Source organism: Lactuca virosa, chromosome 3, assembly GCF_052849685.1.
Source record: "Lactuca virosa cultivar CGN04683 chromosome 3, Lactuca_virosa_CGN04683_v6, whole genome shotgun sequence".
Lineage (NCBI taxonomy): Eukaryota > Viridiplantae > Streptophyta > Magnoliopsida > Asterales > Asteraceae > Lactuca > Lactuca virosa.
The window spans coordinates 381,593,410-381,615,476 of record NC_136428.1 but is presented as its reverse complement, the minus strand read 5'-3'; positions in this window follow the sequence as shown (position 1 = coordinate 381,615,476).

Sequence of the window (22,067 nt, the reverse complement as noted above, 5' to 3'; positions counted from 1 at the left end):
CATAAATAAGTAAAAATACATATAAATACGTAATACATAAAATTACACAAAAAATGTAAAATACTTATATATATATATATATATATATATATATATATATATATATATATATATATATATATACACACACACGTAAAACACTACGTTTATACATTTAAAATACATAAAAATAGATAAACATCTATATAAAAAACTTTAAAAAATACATAAATTCGTATAAATACGTAATACATAAAAATACATTAAAACATATGTAAAATACTTAAAAATACATATAAATACGTAAAAAATACATTTATACATTTAAAATACATAAACATATATATATAAAACTTAAAAAATACATAAATATGTAAAAATACATATAAATTCGTGATACATAAAAAATAACACATAAAAATATATAAAAAAAATATGTAAAATGGTTAAAAATACATAAAAATAAGTAAAAAAATATGTTTATATATTTAAAATACATAAAAATACGTAAACAAACACATATAAAAACTTAAAAGGTACATACATATGTAAAAATATATATAAATACGTAAAAAATACGTTTATACATTATATACAAATATTGACGAAACCTGTAGAAAAGTCTCATTATTTTCAAAAAATTAACAATTTTGTCTCATGATCTGCTGAACAAGTCAAAAAGGGCTAAAGTGAATAAATTAGCCGATTTCTTGGTTTTTTATATTCAAAAAGTTGAAAAGTCAGGACTTTTCTGTTCAAAAAATAAAATTTATGAATTTATTAAAAAAATTTCCAAAATATTTGGATTTTTCTGGAGATTTTCCGTATTTAAAACCAACAATAACATCTTAACTTTTCAGGACTCAAATGTAATACCAAAAAAACAAGGCATCCAACAAATCTTCTTCCAGGGTTGAGATTGGTCTAAGGAGTCCCCATTTGAGCTCGATTTCCATAGTCACGCTTGACATTTGTAGCCAATCGCAACCCATGGACTTGAGAAGTAGAAACGAAGAAGAAGTCATAGACTATTGGAGTTTTTCTACATGGTGTGGTTACCATCTTAAAATTATATTCTTGGATCCTGTGTCCGATGTAGTTAGCATCTTACAATTATATTCTTGGATTTTGTGCCTGATGTGGTCAGCATCTTAAACATATATTATCGGATCTCGTGCTCAATGACTTTGATATAATACTCACAAAAAAAAACAAAAAAACATTTTTCTGGTTAAGGTACCATATTATTTAGAATTTTGTTTTAGTTTATCTTTCTATAACTAGCTACAAGTATATATATATATATATATATATATATATATATATATATATATATATATATATATATATATATATATATATATATATATATATATATATATATATATATATATATATATACACACACGTTTTCTTTATCTTTCTTTTGTTATTAAAACCATATAATTTATTTTTCACCAATTTTTTTTGAACAACAAATCTATTATAGATCTATTAAACTACTCTTAATACCACATATGTCTTAGAAGAGAATATTTTTATCATTGTCACCTAACAATAGTAATATTTGAACATATTTAACAAATTTGATGATAAATTATGTACAGAACAAATATTGCCTAAATATAAACAAAATGAAAGGTTCATTACCATCATAAATTATTTCCTATTTTAATAAGATTATAAATTATAGGTTAAAACAATATTATGCTCTCACAATGTTAAAAAAACACAAAAAGGAATATATATATATATATATATATATATATATATATATATATATATATATACTTTTATATTTATATTTATAAATGTCTAATTTTCCTTTCATTTACTTCTTATAAAAATGTGTTAGACCAAAGAGAATAGTCTTTGTATTTTATATATTTGTTATCTTGTACTTTGTTTTTAATGTACCACAAATTTAATTGCAAATTATAAGAACGGGATGTCATATTTAAAGGAAGTGTTAACCTCATAGATTTTTGATTTTCCCCCAACTCGAGGTAAACCTAATATGAAGTCTTTTTAAAGTTTCAAACTATAGTTTTAAGTCTCAATATTAAAACCACAAATTAAAATAATAGTAAGTCTCAAACGTTAATACTAACAGCCATGAGATTTTGTTTGCAGTAGTAATTTTTTTAATAACGATAAAAATTACCGGTTAAAATAATAAAAAATGAGAATATATACACATTTAAAGGAGATTAACCTTGGCATTTATATTTATAGATACCTTAGTTTTTTCATTTCACCTTTTTCATCTATGTAGGATAAAGTATGTAGAGACATATTTTCTACGCTCTTATGTTGCCTAACAATGATAATAATATCAAATAATGAGACTATAGACTTTTTCAAATGAGAGGTCATGGGTTCAAATGAGAGGTCATGGGTTCAAGTCTCAGAGAGACTTTCTCAAATGAGAGGTCATGAGTTCAAGTCTCACTATGAGACATAGATGGTGTTTAGGATTAGATTAGGTGTAGTGTATAGCTTGCCATTTTCAAATAATAATAATAATAATAATAATAATAATAATAATAATAATAATGAGACAAAGATGTCTTTATTTAAAGAAAATAACATCTTCATAATTAGACCTGGCAAACGGGTCGTGTCGTGCCGGGTTGGGACATTAAACGGGTTGAGGGTAGTTAACACGGACACGACACGTTTAATAAACGGGTTGGAAAAGCTGACACGGACACGACTCGGTTATAACCGTGTCAACCCGACACGACCCGTGTAACCCGTTTAACCTATAAAAATTGTGAAACCCGCCAACCCGTGTAACCCGGCACGACCCGTGAATTTGACATAAAATGGTAAACCAAAGTTAACATTGTCACTTTGTCATCAAATATCAAAAACAAAATAACTAAAAACAAAAGAAATTGAAAGTTCAAGTAATCATCCAAATGTCATGAAATACCAAAAACAAAAGAAAGTGGAAGTTCAAGACTTCAAGTAAACATCCAAACTACCAAAACATTAAACATATTACAATCCAACAAAAAAAACAAGTTTAATACCAACAAAGACTAAAAGTTCAAAACAAATCAAGTCTTTTTCAAGCTATTTCTTCTTCATCCTTCTTCCTCAACATAATCCAGATTGTTGTGTTTGAGCACCAGATGTGTCACTTTCCTTTGCATCTTCATCCTAGTTGCCATGGTCTTTATAAAGTCATCGTTACTTACCGCCTCCTCTTTCAAAAGCAATCTTATCTTGAGAACATTAGGAAAATAAAGATTGGTTGTTGGATACTTGGAAACCGAGAAGGCTAAAGTCACTTCATGAAAAACTTGCAAAAACTTACAAATTTTTTCAATCTTGGACCACTCTTGAGAACTAGGACAATGAACAAAATTAGCATCGGTCTTTGCCATTTGAAGAAGTGCTTTTTTGTAAAACAATGCATTATCTAGCATGAGAAATGTAGAATTCCAACGAGTAGAGACATCTTGTCTTAACCCTCTAGAGGACTCAAGACCAACATGTTGAACGGCACGTAAAAACGCATTTACATGGCAGATCGAGTTCCAAATGAACCATTCGTGATGGTTTTTATCAAAAGTTGACCAACATCAGCATAATTATTTGTGTTACAGGACCTAGCATGTCTAAGCATATTCCCTGTCCCATGACTACTTTTAGCAATGTATTTAGTCCCACATTTCTTGCATTTACACTGAATATTTCCATTTTCATCTAATTCATCAATCATTTCAAAATGTTTCCAAACAGGGGAAGTAAGCTTACGTTGGCGTTTCACAGGGTTACCAGATAAGTTTGGTTTCAGTTTCTTTGCTTTCATCTTAGTAGCTTTAGCAGCTTTAGAAGCTTTAGAACCTGATGGAACTTCTGCTTTATTTGGAACGCTTCCAACCTCCTCTTCACCTTCATCATCAGACAAGTTAATAGCTTCATCCATTGTAGTTAGCTGTAATAAAGACAAAGAACAGAAAATGGGTGATCATCGTGTATAGTTTGGTACTTGGTTGTAAAGACAAAGAACATATGAACCTACCTGAGAGAGGTGACGAAGTTGTGAAGGACAACTGGAGAGTGGAGAGGCTGAGATGCGCCTGGTGAAGGAGACGTCGGGAGGGGTGAACCGGTGAAGTCGTGATTCGTGAACAATGAACGAAACAGAAGAAGTCGTTTAATCGACTAATCGTGTTGCTGAAATCTGAATGGCGAATGCTGATTATTGAAGTGATGAAGTCGAAGGTCTGAACTCGGAAGTCGGAACAGATTTGAATGACCCAAAAAGAAGGAGGGATTGAAGGAGGCGGAGCGGATAGGATACGATTACACAAGACTTGTGAAATGTGAATACAAAATTAGATTAGGTTTTTGGAACATCTTGTGAATCCTAAACCCTAATGGACCCGTCAATTGGTTTTTATTTTTTAGCAGCCCAAATATTAACAAGCCCAATATTGTTTTTATTATAATTTTAACTATATATAATATATTTATAAAATATAAAAATTTTAAAATATTATATATAATTAAACGGGTCATCATCGAGTCATCTTCGTGTTGAAAATCTTGACCCTAACCCTACCCGTTTATTTTTCGTGTCGTGTCGTGTCAACCCGTGTACATAAACGGGTCGAAATCTCTGACCCTAACCCGCTAACTTCGTGTCGGGTTTGTGTCGAGTTATCGTGTCGTGCCAGCTTTTGCCAGGTCTATTCATAATAAGAGGAAGAACTTCACTCAAATCATGATAATAATGAAGTTCCCGAGGATCCGTTTGGTATCTACGAAATGATGGATAAAATGGATAAAGATGATGATTTTATCAAATTGAATCAATCTCACAAAGGTGGTACTTTTAAAAGTTGAATGTTTGGTTCTGTGAAGTGGAAAATGCCAAACTTGGTAAAGGCCCCATGCAAAATTCTGCCACAGCAAAGAAGACTCAAAAGGAAAATGTTACAGTGTCCACCCCTGCAGATGAAAAAAATTCAGAAAACACCCCTGCTTTTGCGAAATGTTCAAAAACAGCCCCTGTTGTTTCCGTCGATGCTGCTGGCTCCTGCGGCGATGTTCCGACTACTTGTTCTATTCCGACTAACTCAGCCTCTTCTCACATGGTTGTTAATCAGAAGCTTAAGGGTCCGAGATGTCTTCATGTTGGTTTTTCTGGTGGATACGGTAGAATGTCGGGCGTGGAATCCTCAGATGAATCTCTTTCTCATCCCCCAGACTTTTCCAATTATGAGCAACCTGGTGATTCTTCGGATGGGCTGAGTACAAATAATGGATTCCTAAATGAAATCAAAAAAAACTTTGGAGATGGGTACATCTTTGGGTTACAACATGGAAGAGTGCTTTGATCGGATAAAAGAAATTATTCAAGGTCACGAGAAAAATCGAGTAGAGATATGAATTGCATCTCTATTAATATTCAAGGAGCGGGTAGTAGAGACAAGCGGGTTTGGATCAGATCTCTTTGCCAAAAGCATAAGGTCAATTTTTTATCCATCCAAGAATCGGTTTATGCTCCTTAAGATGCAGATAGTAAACGAGATCTTTGGTTCCATTTACTTCAGCTGATCTTAAACTTCTCTGGTGAATGTATTATTATGGGAGATTTTAATGTTGTCAGAGATGAATCAGAAAGATTGGGTTCCCAATTTAATGCAATGACTGCTAATTTGTTCAACAATTTTATTGAGCATGCTGCCTTGCTTGATATTCCTTTAGGAGGTCCTAGGTACACTTGGAGCAATAAGTGGGGATATAAATTTAGTAAACTAGATAGATTCTTGGTTACAGATGGTATTCTTGGGCACTTTCCTCATCTTTCTAGTATGGTCTTGGAAAAAAAATTCCGAATCATTGTCCTATTCTTCTTTCGGAGCATATTGTCGATTATGGCCCTTCCCAATTTAGGGTGTTTCATTCTTCGTTTGATATGGATGGTTTCGATAGCTTGGTGAGGACCTCCTGGGCTCAGGTTGTGGATGTTAATAATCCATGGGTTATATTTAAGAAAAAATTGCAAAATCTTAAATATAACATTAAATTGTGGAATGCTTCTTACCGTACTCGGTTGGGGTCCAAATTAAAATATTTACAGGTGACTCTTGAATCCATTGATGCTCGGTTAATGGACAATGAAGATTCGGCAACTTTGTGTGAACAACGAGTCTCAATCCAGAAGGAGATGAATGAGTTAGATCATATTGCCAATATTGATCTTGCTCAGAAGGCAAAAATTCATTGGGGTATTGAAGGGGATGAGAATTCGAGTTACTTCCATGGTGTTATTAATTGTAAGAGGCGTCAGTGACTATCCGTGGAGTGTATAGTGATGGAATTTGGGTGGATGATCCAGGGCGGGTGAAGGATGAATTTAAGAATTATTATCAGTCTTTGTTTTCTCGCCAAAAAGGAAACAGAACTGATGCGGCCTTTTTCTCTTCCATCTCGGAGTCTCAGCTGCATTCCATTCAGGCTCCTTTTACTAGAAACGAAATCAAAAGATCAGTGTGGGATTATGGTTCTTCTAAAGCTCCGGGTCCAGATGGTTTTATTTTTGGCTTCATAAAAAGATAGTGGGACATCCTTGAGGTTGATTTAGTGGCTTTTGTTAAACACTTTCATTCTAGTTCGTCTATCCCAAAAGGTTGCAATGCTTCTTTCTTTACGGTCATCCCTAAATTTAGAGACCCGAAGTCTGTTCGTGATTACAGACCTATTAGTTTAATTGGTTGCCAATATAAAATTATTGGTAAACTTTTAGCTAATAGGTTGGTGCTGGTTATTGGTTCTGTGGTTAGCCCAGAGTAGTCTGCTTTTATACAAAGTAGACAGATTTTAGATGGTCATTTCCTCCTTAATGAAAATGTCTTGTGGTGTAAAGCTTCTAAAAATCCTCTTCTGATTTTGAAAGTGGATTTTGAGAAAGCTTTTGATTCTCTTTCTTGGGATTATCTCATTGAAATTATGAGTATTATGGGTTTCAGATATAAGTGGTGCGGGTGGATCATGGAGATGTTGAAGACTGCTAGAGCCTCGGTTCTGGTTAATGGGTCTCCTACTCAAGAATTTTAGATTCAAAGAGGATTAAAGCAGTGAGATCCTCTTTCTCCTTTTCTTTTCATTTTGGCTATGGAAGGTCTTCATGTGGCGCTTCATAGAGCCCAATTGGCTGGTGTCTTTACGGGTGTTTCTATTGGTGATATAGAAATATCTCATTTTTTATGCTGATGATGTTGTTATTCTGTCGCCTTGGAGTCTGGATGTTGCTTCTCATATTATCCGTATCCTTAGATGTTTCTTTCTTGCTTCGTGTCTTAAAATCGACCTGCTTAAAAGTAGATTGATTGGTGTGGGAATTCCTTCTTCCCAAGTGGCGGATATAGCTAACTTCATGGGTTGTGTTTCTGAGTCTCTTCCTTTTATCCATCTTGGGGTTCCGATAGGGCAAAACATGAACCGGGTGAATTCCTGGTCTCCTATTATGGATAGATTTCGTAACAGGATTGCAATCCGGAAGGCTAAATGTCTCTCTTTTGGTGGTCGACTTACTCTCATCAAATCCGTGTTGGAATCTTTGGGTAGCTATTATTTTTCGATGCTCCCGGCTCCGGTTACTGTTATTCGTCAATTGGAATCTTTAAGGGCTAGATTCTTTTGGGGAGCCGATCTTGATGATAGAAGGATGCATTGGATAAGGTGGAATAAAATTATGGCTTCAAAAGGAGTGGGAGTGTAACATCCCGAAATTTAAGTACATCTATTTAACCCTTTTTCTTTACCAAACTGTCAAGTTTAGCCCCTAAGTGAAAAGTGTTGCAAACGAGTACGCTGGGCGTACTGAAGAGTACGTTGTGCGTACTCATGCGCTTATTATGGACGCAGACTCAATTAGGTACGCTGGGCGTACCAAAGTTACGTTGGGCGTAACTGGCTCAAATACAAAACCCTAAATGAGACTTGAGGACTATAAAAGGAATGATATGGTCCTTACCCTAGCCACCATATTACAAAGAGTGAAACCCTAAGAGAGCAAAGCCCCGTTATAAGCTTATGTGTGTGTTCTTAAGCTTGAAAGTGCCATTTTGTGATGGTGAAGAAGAAGAGGAGGCCATGGTGGAAGCTAGAAGTTGGAGGGCAAACTTAGATCCGAGTTCTATAGAGGTTGGAGCTTCACCTAGAGGTAAAAAGCTCAAAGCTTTCCTTGTCATCTTTGATTTGTGCTTTATGGACCCATTTTTTAGGGTTTTTGGTCCCAAGGTGGAGACTTTATGAGCAAAGGGTCTCCATAAGCTTAGATCTGCCCTATTCCAGTGTAATATGTGTTGTAGGTTCATAAAAATCCAATCTTAAAGGTTCTGACTTTATGACTTAAGGGGCAGTAGGGAGCTTAGATCTGAGTTATGAGCCTAGGTCTTAATCTATTCAGACCAAAAATGAAGAAAGTAGGAAACTGGGACTTACGTTGGGCGTAATCCCAGTACGCGCCGCGTAGCGGGTCGCGTTCCCCGATTCTGGATGTCATGGAGTACGCCCCGCGTACAGATCTGGTACGCGCAGCGTACCTCTCCGTAGTTGACTTTCGTTGACTTTTAGGGTTTAGTTAACATTTGGACCTTTTCAGCCCTTGGAGGGGTAAAATGGTCTTTTACCCTTCTGAGAGAATATAGGGAGGGACTAGTGTCTAGCCTTTTAGAGCCGTATTAATTAGAGATAATTATTTTATATGATTGGGCGGAGGCTAGATCAGTATTTGAGTTCGAGATTATCCGAGTTACCCGAGGTGAGTCTTCTTACTATACATTACCTAGAGAGGTATCTATGTGCAGACCGGTGGGTCTTATGAGTTATGTGTATGTTTGAGTTTATGTGCATTGTGATATATGTATGTTATGTGTTATATAGATCGGACCAGAGGGTCCAACGATTTAGACCGGACCGGAGGGTCCAATGATTTAGACCGGACCGGAGGGTCCAACGATTTAGACCGGACCGGAGGGTCCAACGAGCTAGACCGGACTGGAGGGTCCAACGAGCTACGGGACTGGAGGGTCCCGCTGAGACACATTGACCGGAAGGCCATACCGAGTTATAGCCTCGAGTGGCTTATGTGCTGTATGTGGTATTTTGGGGAACTCACTAAGCATTTATGCTTACCGTGTTATGTGATATGTGTTTCAGGTACCAACGAGAGTCGCGGGAAGGCGCCGACATGATTTGTACACACTGGCAGAAGATTAAGTGTTGAGATTCTGGGATATGTTTTATGGTGATGACATTGATATATGAGATTTTGAGAATATTATATGAGTTTTATTATGTTTGAAAAATGAAAAAAATTGTTTTAAAAATTTACGTCGTTACATGGAGGTCTTGGAGTTGGTAGTCTCTTTTCTTTTAACAGAGCTATGGTGTTCACATGCAACCTAAGTTCACATGCAACCTACTTTGGATCTATGTTTTAACTATTGAACATACAACTTTGAATTGCAAAACAAGAACCCTAGAGGAGAGAGGCTATTATCAAAAATAGTAAACTAGGGTTTAGGGTTTACATACCTTTCAATTGTTATAGCAAACAATTGACAATCCTCTTGATCTTGATCTTGATCTTCTTGGAAGCTTTAGCACCACAAGTGTAATGCCTCTAATGGAATCACACCCAAACTAGCAAGAAGGAAAGTATAAGAGAGAGGGGAGAGGGAGTATGCAAAATCTCGGCCTTAGGGTTTCTTCAAAAGAAAGAGTCACCAAAAACATGAACCAGGAGGCTCCTTATATAGCTGAGGGATCTAGGGTTTAAGGGAAACCCTAGTTATCCTTTGCTTAGGGCCTAAGCAAACCCAAGGGCCTTATCCAAGCCCCTATGGACGAAATTATTAGGGTTTCCCCTAAAGATTTCGTCCACCCTCTTCCAAGGGGGTTCTAGAGCCTTCCACTCAACTATTAGATAATTGCAAACTAGTCCCCGTACCTTATAATTAATTCTTTTAACCCCAAAATCAATTCTGATTAATTTCTGGCTAACAATTAATTAAACATAATGATTTCTAATTAATATATTAATCCATTAACATATTAATAAATCATTTATATATATATATTAATTTATTAATCTTACAAATTAATATCTCTCCTTTCATAATTTCCTTGTCCAGTTGCTAGGTTGAGGGCAACCCAAAAGGACTGTGCTGCTATCAATTCAAGTACATACCAATTATAGTTATGGGCTTAGACACCTATTCCAACAGTCTCCCACTTGGATAAGTCTGTAACTATAATTGCTAGTATGCCTTCTAAATTTGACCAGCAAATTGTAGCTTCCAAAAGCTGCTGCCGAACTCTGACCCAGTCAGTTACGTGTCCTAAGATAAGTGATCATATAATCCTTCGTTCTGCTAGATATCCCTAGACATAAGACATGGAATGTGATCAATCTCTTTGTCCAGAATCTATGTTTCCCGATTCCTGATTTGTGATGATGTAGGACTTCTAATCGAACACATCAATTTAGTCCTGGCTGGGCCCAGCACATAAGTCAACACCAAATCATCGAGGGGCCCACATATATCGCTTTTCCTGTTAGGGCAAAAGGAACGAATAAACGTTGACTCATATGCTTGTATCTTTTACTCATCAAATTATGCATGACAATACGTTTTATAACACCAAGTTACTGATGCGTTTTCGTATCACCAATACACAACCAACTTGTAAATTACAACTCATATATCTTCGTTTCAAGATTATAAGATATTATCGTCTCAGTATTACTCGTGATGAATTCCATGAAGTAATACTCTGAGCGAGGGTTTATCCAATACTCAAATCTCAATTTCTGAGTACTCATGAACGTTGCAGCAATTCCATTGCCATGTCTATCCTTAGACAATCTGCAATCCAATTCATGACAGTCTTAATTCACTACTTACTTCCAAGAGTACGAGCGACTGTGGAGTTTGAATAATCTCATTATTCAGGAAGTAAAACATGCAAAAATGAAACACAATAATAAACAATCGACAAAAGGTAGTAGCCAAACTTATAAATAATACTTTATTATTTAATCACCAAAAGTCAATTACATTTACTTTGTTACAAGTTTCAAAAACTAATCTAACTACTAAAACTAATATCATCTTTCAGTCCTATGCTCCGAGCATGCTGAATATGCTTAGCCCTACTCAGACCCTTTGTGAGAGGATCTGCTGGGTTATCTTCAGATGACACCCTCTTTACTATAAGATGGCCTTCTTCTACTCTATGTCTGATGAAATGGTACTTTCTGTCGATATGTATGGTCTTACCATGATCTCTTGGTTCCTTTGTCAAGGCAACCGCTCCTTCATTATCGCAGAACAGTTCCATAGGCTCCTGGATGGTTGGAACAACTCCGAGATCCCCGATGAAGTTCCTCAACCAAGCTGCTTCTTTCGACGCTTCACTTGCTGCTATGTACTCTGATTCACAAGTAGAATCAGCCACCGTATTTTGCTTGGAACTCTTCCAAGTAACTGCTCCTCCATTCAGTAAAAACACCCAGCCTGACTGAGAACGGAAGTTATCTCTATCCGTCTGAAAGCTGGCATCACTGTAACCATCTACTCTCAAAGTATCACTGCCACCAAGCACAAGGACCCAGTCCTTTGTCCTTCGCAAATACTTGAGTATATTCTTAACTGCTACCCAATGAGCTCTACCTGGGTTTCCCTGATAGCGACTGACCATGCTCAAAGCAAATGCCACATCAGGGCGAGTACATGTCATAGTGTACATGATCGATCCGACAGCGGAAGCATAAGGTACACGACTCATGTCATCTATTTCAACATCTGTACTCGGGCATTGAGTCTTACTCAATTTGGTATTGCTCTGGATAGGTAGCTCTCCCTTCTTGGAATTTTCCATACTAAACCTCTTTAGTACCTTATCCAAGTATGTGCTCTGACTAAGTCCAATTAGTCTCTTCTTTCTATCTCTCAATATTCTAATCCCAAGAATATAGGCAGCTTCTCCAAGGTCTTTCATGGCAAAACACTTTCCAAGCCAAGACTTAACTTCTTTCAAGGTTGGAACGTCGTTACCAATGAGTAATATGTCATCGACATACAACACCAAAAAAGTTACTATACTCCCACTAGCTTTGATATACACACAGAACTCATCTTCACTTCTAGAGAAACCAAATTCTTTGACTTTCTCATGGAAGCAAAGATTCCAACTGCGAGATGCTTGTTTCAATCCATAAATGGATTTCTCAAGCTTGCACACTCTATTAGGGAACTTTGCATCAACAAAACCCTCTGGCTGACTCATGTAAACATCTTCAGCCAACTTCCCATTAAGGAAAGCAGTTTTGACATCCATCTGCCAGATTTCATAATCATGAAAGGCAGCTATGGCGAGCAATATCCTAATAGATTTAATCTTAGCCACTGGCGAGAAGGTTTCATCATAGTCAACCCCTGGGGTTTGAGTGAAACCTTTTGCAACCAGTCGAGCCTTGAATGTGTGCACATTTCCATCCATGTCTGTCTTCTTCTTGAAGATCCATTTGCACCCAACTGTCTTACGACCTGGTGCACTATCAACCAAATTCCAAACTTGGTTGTCATACATGGACTTAATCTCGCTGTCCATTGCCTCTTTCCACTTGGAAGCCTCTGGGCCTGCCATTGCTTCCTTATAAGTGACTGGTTCATCTAAGTTTACCAGTGTTCTGTCACTTATGAATGTGTCACCATCTGAAGTAATATGAAAACCATACAACTCAGGTGGCACACTCACCCTAGTGGATCTTCTAAGAGGTAATGAGTTATCAATTGGTTCAACAGGAACTGTTTCCTCTGGTTGAGTGCTAGTGTCATCTAAGGTTCCCTCATTGGCTGACTCTTGAATTTCTTCAAGGTCAATAGTGCTCCCACTGTCCTCTTTGAATATGAGCTCTCTTTCAAGAAAGACTCCTCTTCGTGCTACAAAGACCACGTTCTCACTAGGCCTGTAGAACAAATATCCAAAAGACTGCTTTGGGTAACCAATGAAAACGCATTTCTCACTTCTAGCTGCTAGCTTGTCGTGAGTCTCTCGTCTTACGAAAGCTTCACAACCCCAGACTTTAATATGTGCTAACGAGGGAACTTTCCCTGTCCACATTTCGTGAGGTGTTTTGGCAACCTTCTTTGTTGGGACAAGATTGAGGATGTGGGCGGCTGTCTCTAAGGCATACCCCCAGAAGTGAATAGGAAGCGAAGCCCGACTCATCATAGAACGAACCATGTCTAACAAGGTTCGATTGCGCCTCTCAGCTACACCATTTAACTGTGGTGTCCTAGGAGGAGTCAATTGTGAGACTATCCCACATTCTTTCAGATAGTCGTTAAACTCGATACTAAGATACTCCCCGCCTCTATCGGATCTAAGTATCTTTATCTTTCTGCCCAATTGATTTTCGACTTCATGCTTAAACTCTTTGAACTTTTCAAAAGTTTCTGACTTATGCTTGATCAAGTAGATATATCCATATCTGCTATAATCGTCAGTGAAAGTCACATAGAATCGATTAGCATCTCTTGTAGTTGATCTGAAGGGCCCACACACATCCGTGTGTATGAGATCCAACAGACCTTCACCTCTTTCACAAGACCCTGTGAATGGTGATTTTGTCATCTTTCCCAAAAGACAAGATTCACACATATCATTTGATTTTAGGTCAAATGATTCCAACACTCCATCCTTTTGGAGTTGGGCTATGCGTTTCTTGTTAATGTGTCCAAGACGACAATTCCACAAGCATGCCTTGTCTACACTATTAGACAAGTCAATATTAAGTACACTATTTCCTAGGCTATCAACACAAGTCACTGTTTCATACACACCATTACAAGGCAAAGCTTCAAACATAAAAACACCATTCTTATAAACAGAAATTGAACCATTCAAATCATTAAAAGAATATGTAAAACCTTGTCTGAACAATGCATGAAATGAAATAATGTTTCTCGTCATCTCAGACGAATAGCAACAATTTATTAAATCTAATCTAACATCATTACTAAGCAGAAGCTGATAAACTCCGATCTTGGTTACTGGTGAAGACTTTCTGTTTCCCATGATCAGGTTTATCCTTCCTCGCTCTATCTCCTCACTTTCCTTTAGACCCTGCAAATCAGAACAGATATGAAAACCACATCCTGTATCAAGGACCCATGAACGAGAAGATAATGAGTTATTAGCAGAAATAGTGTAAATACCTGCCGAAGATGGCTTCACTTTGCCATCCTTGATATCTTGCAGATATTGTGGGCAAGATCTCTTCCAATGCCCTTTTTGGTTGAAGTAAAAGCAAACTGCCTCTTTTGGATCAGAAACATGGGGAGTGGAACCATTGGGCTTAGCCTTTGGGTCATTATTAGATGACCCAGCTTGAGCCTTGCTCTTCCAGTTTTGTTTGGGAGGACCTTTCCTCTTTTTCCCCTTTCCCTGTCCAATAGCCAAAACAGGGGCACTCGTAGGTGTGGAGGGTATACTTTTACCCTTCATCCCTGCCTCAGCTGTCTGCAACAAGTTGTGCAATTGGGCCAAGGTCTGCTCAGTATTGTTCAAATGGTAAGTTAGAATAAACTGACCATAACATTCAGGAAGTGAGTTCAAGACCATGTCAATGGCCAATTCCTCATCAAAGTGAATATTGAGCTTGACCAAACGCTCTATGTAGCGTTGCATTCTTTGCACATGTGACACTACCGACTCCCCATCCTTCATCTTGCAAGCCATGAGTGACTTGACTACTTCGAACTTTTCTTGACGAGATCGCTTATGGTACTTTTCCATAAGGTCCTTGTTCATCTCGAAAGGCCAGTAGTCCTCATAGTACCTCTGCAGTTCTGGGGACATAGTTGCCACCATGATGCATGCCACTTTGGTAGCATCATCGTAATGTTTCTTGTAGGCAGCAAGATCTTCAGGAGTAGCTTCATTCTCATCAAGCTCTTTGAGCTCCTTTTCAAGAACATATTCTTTGTTCTCGAAACGAAGAGCCATCTTGATGTTGCGCATCCAATCGTTATAGTTTGAGCCATCCATAACGACTTTGGAGCAGATATTGAGCAAAGAGAAGTTCTGGTTGGAGGAGGATGAAGCAGAAGTGTTTCCAGGAGTAGACATATGAAAAGAAAGAAAGTTTTAGTTAGATTTCAAGATACCTTAATAGAATAACCCAAAGATATAATATCAAGGTTAGGATCCAACTATGAAGATTCACAACTTAGAAATGGGATGCCGAGATCCAAGTGCAAATTTCATAAAGGTAGGTGAATGACGATTCACCAATTCCACCATTAGACGAAACAAACGAAGTGAAATTCCTAATTCTTTTGAGATACATTGAAACTATTCAATGGCATGTTTTAATCTCAGATTATGCTCTTCTATTTGTGACTGGGATGCCGAGGATCACAAACAAGATGTGAATAACCATGCAAATGTGCTTGGTAACCTCATTGTCTTTATCATTAACTATTGATGTGCTGGTAAACCACACACGCTCCATCAAAATGACAATTATGAGATACCCATTACTACTCTTTATTAGTGCCTTTTAGTGTGCTGGTTAACCACACACGCTCCACTAACGACCAATAAAGCATAATGTGCAATTTCATGGATTAGCATACTTTTCACATTTTTCCTAAAGTAACTAGAGTTGGGATTTTGAAAATAATGTTCTAGTACTTTTAATATCATTATACTTTTAATGAGAAGTAGTTGTCCTATCAAATCCGTTCTGCTAACGACCCTCCACTAATCAAGGAAGCGGTGGGTGAGAGTGGACACCCATTCAACTACCATTTTATAGGCAGTTTCCTTATACCCCCCTTATAGATTAGCTTCGTGAATGAGGCATACTAGCGATTTGACTGACCATATTCTTATACATATAATATTAAACCTTTAATTATAATATATATATAAGGTATGTTTTAAAACTTTTTAAAACTTCAAGGGTTTATATAAATTTCGAAATTTAAGCTATTAAATTCAAATTTAAATAAACCAATTAACTAGATTTAATATTTATCTATTAATTAACTATTAATCAAATTATTAAATCTTGTAAGGATTATCTAATTAAATTAATCAATTAATTTAATCCTAATCCTTATCCCTCTAATTTCGAAAAATAGGGTAAGGATAATTATCCAATTAATCTAATTAAGTAACAATTATCCAAAAACAAGAAACCCTAGTTATCCTCTTAGCATATTTCGAAATTCATAAGGGAGGAGGCTAGGGTTTTCAAAACCCTAACCCTAATTTCGATTAGGGTTCTTTGGAGGCTAGGGTTTTCGAAAAAACCCTTTGATCCAAAACCCTAGAAATCGAAAAATTGGCCTTTAGGGTTTAATAGCTATAAACCCTAATTTGCAATTCAACAATTGTAGCAATTCAATTTAAAACAACAATGGCTCTGATACCACTGATGGGTTTTAGGTACAACAAATAAACTAGAAAACAATTCCTAAGTTCACATGCAACCTACTTTGGATCTATGTTTTAACTATTGAACATACAACTTTGAATTGCAAAACAAGAACCCTAGAGGAGAGAGGCTATTATCAAAAATAGTAAACTAGGGTTTAGGGTTTACATACCTTTCAATTGTTATAGCAAACAATTGACAATCCTCTTGATCTTGATCTTGATCTTCTTGGAAGCTTTAGCACCACAAGTGTAATGCCTCTAATGGAATCACACCCAAACTAGCAAGAAGGAAAGTATAAGAGAGAGGGGAGAGGGAGTATGCAAAATCTCGGCCTTAGGGTTTCTTCAAAAGAAAGAGTCACCAAAAACATGAACCAGGAGGCTCCTTATATAGCTGAGGGATCTAGGGTTTAAGGGAAACCCTAGTTATCCTTTGCTTAGGGCCTAAGCAAACCCAAGGGCCTTATCCAAGCCCCTATGGACGAAATTATTAGGGTTTCCCCTAAAGATTTCGTCCACCCTCTTCCAAGGGGGTTCTAGAGCCTTCCACTCAACTATTAGATAATTGCAAACTAGTCCCTATACCTTATAATTAATTCTTTTAACCCCAAAATCAATTCTGATTAATTTCTGGCTAACAATTAATTAAACATAATGATTTCTAATTAATATATTAATCCATTAACATATTAATAAATCATTTATATATATATATTAATTTATTAATCTTACAAATTAATATCTCTCCTTTCATAATTTCCTTGTCCAGTTGCTAGGTTGAGGGCAACCCAAAAGGACTGTGCTGCTATCAATTCAAGTACATACCAATCATAGTTATGGGCTTAGACACCTAATCCAACAGTTTTAGTGGCAGTGGTGATTTTTCCATCATTCTGATCTTTTGTGGGTGCGGGTCGTCAAAACAATTTTCGGGGCTGATTGTGGTCTTTCTTCCATCTCTTTTTCGGGGATCTGGAATAATCTGATTCGTATGCTTGTTAATCTTACAGACCGTGGAGTTGATCTTCTTTCTTTATACCCCATTAGGGTTGGGGATGGTGCTGTTACGAGCTTTTTGCATGACAAATTGTTACTTGACAACTCTCTTACTATTTCTTTTCATAGAATCTACGCTTTGGATAACCATAAATCCGCTACTGTTAGAGATCGAGTTGGCATTGGTTGGGACCCGAGAAATCTTCGTCGTATGCCTAGGGGAGGGATAGAGCAAAGTCAATGGGCTGTTTTTTTAGAGACCGTGCAAAACCATCACTTGGATGATAGGAAGGATAGATTGGGTTGGGTTGCTGATTCCTCAGATGTTTTTTCTGTTTCCGCAGCTCGCTCTATTATTGATGCTAGCTTACTTCTAGTGAGTGGTGCTGAGACCAGGTGGAATAATTGGGTTCCTATTAAACTTAATATTCTTACTTGGAGGATCAGATTGGAGAGTATTCCTACTAGAGAAAGATTATCATACCGCGTGGTTGAGGTAGAGTCGATTTTATGTCCGGTTTGCCACACATCTGTTGAGACCATTGACCACATTTTTACAGGTTGTAGGGAGCTGATTGATATATGGAGCGGAATTGCAATTTGGTGGGATGTTCAAATTCCCAATCATCTTGCGGTTTTCTGATATCCTTTTGTGGTCCGATTCCCTTCAATTGAGAGACGGTCAACGCAAGGCTTTTGATGCAGTTGTGATATCAGCCTTTTGGTGCCTTCGGAAATTTCAAAATTCCATCGTTTTTGGAATGGTGTTGCCTAGGAAATCTCTTATTTTTTATGATATTGTTGAAAGGGCATTTTTTTGGATTTCCAATAGGTGTAGAAAAGTTAAGCTTGTTTGGAATGCTTGGCTCCATAATCATGCTTTAGCTTTTATTATGTTGTAATGTTTCTTTTTCTAGCTTCTTGCTAGTTTTTTATAAAATTTTCCGTTGTTCCAAAAAAAAAACATCTTCATAAATTACTAACTTCTTATTTATTCTTTCTTTCAGAATCTTTAATATAAAACCTTTTTAGTTCTATCATGTCTAAACTTTTGAATTGCCTAAACTTTTGAATTGTTTCAAAGTATAATTTTGAGTCTCAATGTTGATATACAACTAAAATGGTTCACTTTAATTTTTTGAACATTTATATATAGTTACAATGGTTTAACTAGTGAATTTTTTATGTATATAAGTCGTGGTGAATAAAAAAATTGTTTACAACATTGTCACCACACATCGAACTATGACACATGGCGTACTATGAACTTGAAAGCTAATAGAATTTTTAATAGTTATTAACTCATTTTAATAATCATCATTTTTGTTTCATTTTATAGAAGATAAAACCAAATAGCAGAATCCTTTGAAACTTTCAGACAAAAACATGTCTTCATGATAAAATGACCACTGCTTAAAAATAGACTTTGAAAACCATGTTATGATAAAGATTAAGAATAAATATACTAAAGGTATTATATTGTAACATCCAAAAACCATGATTTTTTTTTTCATTTTTAAAAGACATTTATCATAAAACTATAAGATGGACAAACATTTTTTCAAAACAAATCCATAGAACTCTGAGTATCAAACTAATCTCTTAAGACATAAATCTGTAGGAGGATGTGTACGATCACGTCTTCGCCTTGCCCCAATCATCTGAAGTATCCGAAAACATTGAAATTCACAACTGCAAGACAAAGCTTTATGAGTTCCCCTAAAATATCCCATGCAACAATACATATACAATGCATGCACATTGGGCCCACATCATAAGACCAAATTGCCCCCGAGCCCACAACATAAGAATGACTTTCCCCCTCTCGGGCCCTCAGCTCATGATTAGCTTGCTCTCGAGCCCAAAACATAAGAGTGGATTGCCCCTCTTGGCCCTCAACTTATGACAGGATTACTCTCGGGTTTGTTGGCTTACAGCACAAAGCAGTACCGCCTCAACCCAACCATATTATGTCGACATATGCAACAAATAAACAATAACAAACAATACATGTAATCATAAAAATCTACCAATCTATCAGGTCACCATAGTATACCAATATCCTACATAGAAGGACACATACTGCAGTACAAAGTATAGTGACAAAACTCACCTCAATACGAAGACAACATGAACCACACACTTGAGCTGACGATATCAAGTCTCCTCATGCTAAACACATAATAAAACCTAATTAATAATTAAGGTAATAACTAACCCCCAGAGAGTCTTGGTTCATAGCTAATCCTCCTTGGGGCAAAAGACGATTTTGCCTATCCAAGACTAAATCCCAACATAGTTGACTAAAAGTCAAACTGGTCAAAAAGTCAACTGTCAACCCTCAGATGACCTATGCTTAGCGTAGCATACTTGTAACGCCCCGTTCCCGGTACGTATTTAGTTCATTAAATGCTCATTTTATAAGAGCTACTCGACGAGTTGGTAGCTTAACTCGTCGAGTAGATGCCAGTTTAATCGCGGGATTTAAGTGGACTACTCGACGAGTCGGGAATGGACTTGGCGAGTAGGTCCATCAGGAGGAAACCCTAATCCTTAGGGTTTGCAACCTATTTAAGCAACATTATGGGTCTTCACCCCAGCCCCCATCACCTTCACATCCTACTCTCGAAACCCTAATCAATCTTGTGCATTCTAGAGCCATTTTTCCTTACATTTGTGTGGTTTAAGCTAGGAGAAGCAAGGCAAAGAGTGAGTACAACAAAGGAGGGCAGAAGATCTAGAGTTATTGGGTCATCTCAGACTTATTGAAGGTATAAAGCTAATACCTTGGCTTCTACCCATTTAGATCTCTTTATAGACTTGTTATTTGCAATTTTTGAGTCCTTTCCAAGGTCATTCCGAGATTTGAACCTTGGGGGAGGAAAGGACTTCAGATCTGGACATTTATAAGCTTTAGAAGCCCAAAGTTGTCACCTTTGTTCAGCCATGACTCGATGACATGATATAGACATTCATTTTAGCTTGGATTAAGTGTTTTAGCTTCATAGCACCTTGCATGCACGTAAAGTTAGCAACTTTACGTGTCATGCTAGCCTTAGGAGCCCAGATCTACGAGTTGGAAGCAATGGAATGGACTGTAATCGACAGAATGGAGATATCACAAAGTGGGCTCGGCGAGTCGGTTCATGGACTCGGCGAGTTAGGTCGCAAACCCTAATCTCTTCTGGTTATGAGTCAGACCAGTGAGTGGAGGTGGTGACTCAGTGGGTGGAACAGGACTTGGACACGTAAGTTGAAGAACTCGACGAGTCTACGAAGGGACTCGGTGAGTTAGAGTCGATATGTCCCTTTTTTGATTACGCTAGGACTCGGTGAGTCTAAGGACGATTCGACGAGTCAGTTCGTCCAGTCGCGATGACAGTTAGCATGGGGACTCGGCGAGTCATAGGGTGACTCGGTGAGTCGAGTCGCGAGTCTTAAGGTTTCTGAGTTCTAGGACTCGGCGAGTCAAAAAGCTGACTCGGCGAGTAGGTCAACCCAGAAGGCTGACTTTGACCAGGGGTAAAATGGTCATTTTACCCTAAGAAGGATTATCAGTTCTTGATTAAGTGTTGTTATGGAATTTACAGTCGGAGAGTCGCCGGAGCAGCCGATAGGGATCCCTCACCCAGTTTTTCAGCAGTCAGTCATACGAGGTGAGTTTCCTTTCAGTAGGAACGGGTCTAAGGCACCAAGGCCGACCCGTAGTACGAAATGTTAGTAGCTGAGTGTGGGCAGGGCCCGTATCTCGCAGTATAGTTTGATTATGAATATATGTCTGACTGTTAGAAATAGTTATACTTGTTGTCTGTGTGATACTTGTATGTTGGAATTATGGCTGAGCGTGGGCGGGGCCCGTATCTCGCAGTAGATGAGTGTGGGCGGGGCCCGTATCTCATAATAGCTGAGTGTGGGCGGGGCCCGTATCTCATAGTAGCCGAGTGTGGGTGGGGCCCGTATCTCGAAGTAGCTGAGTGTGGGCGGGGCCCGTATCTCAGAGTCAGCAGAGTGTGGGCGGGGCCCGTATCTCTTAGTTGCATGATATATGTGTATGGTATGTGGTAGTTTGGGGAGCTCACTAAGCTTTGTGTTTACAGTTTTCAGTTTTGGTTTCAGGTACTTCCACTAGCAAAGGGAAGGGCTCGGGATGATCGCATGGCACACACCACAGTCTTCAGCCTGGGAGTTTTACTCTGATATTTTGATATGACATTTGACATGAGATTTGATATGTGATAGATATTATGAGATTTTGAAACATATAGTTTATGATTTTATACTTTAGTAATGAAAAGATAGTTTTAATAATGCTTTAAAAATGAAATTTTTGGGTTGTATTTTTGGGATGTTTCAATACTTCTCTATGCTTAGCGTAGTGGACCTTCATATGCTTAACGTACAGGATGCTACGCCCAACGTAGCCTCAGAAGTCTAAAAACCCTATTAACCTCTTAATACAGAAAATCAATCCCTCAAACTTACAAATATGGACCTTTACAATGTCTTAATTATTATTATTATTTTCATGCCATGACAATTAAATTTTCAAATCTATTTTGCAGTTGTTTGAAGTTGAACCGGAGGGCCTACAATTCGATAATCAAAAG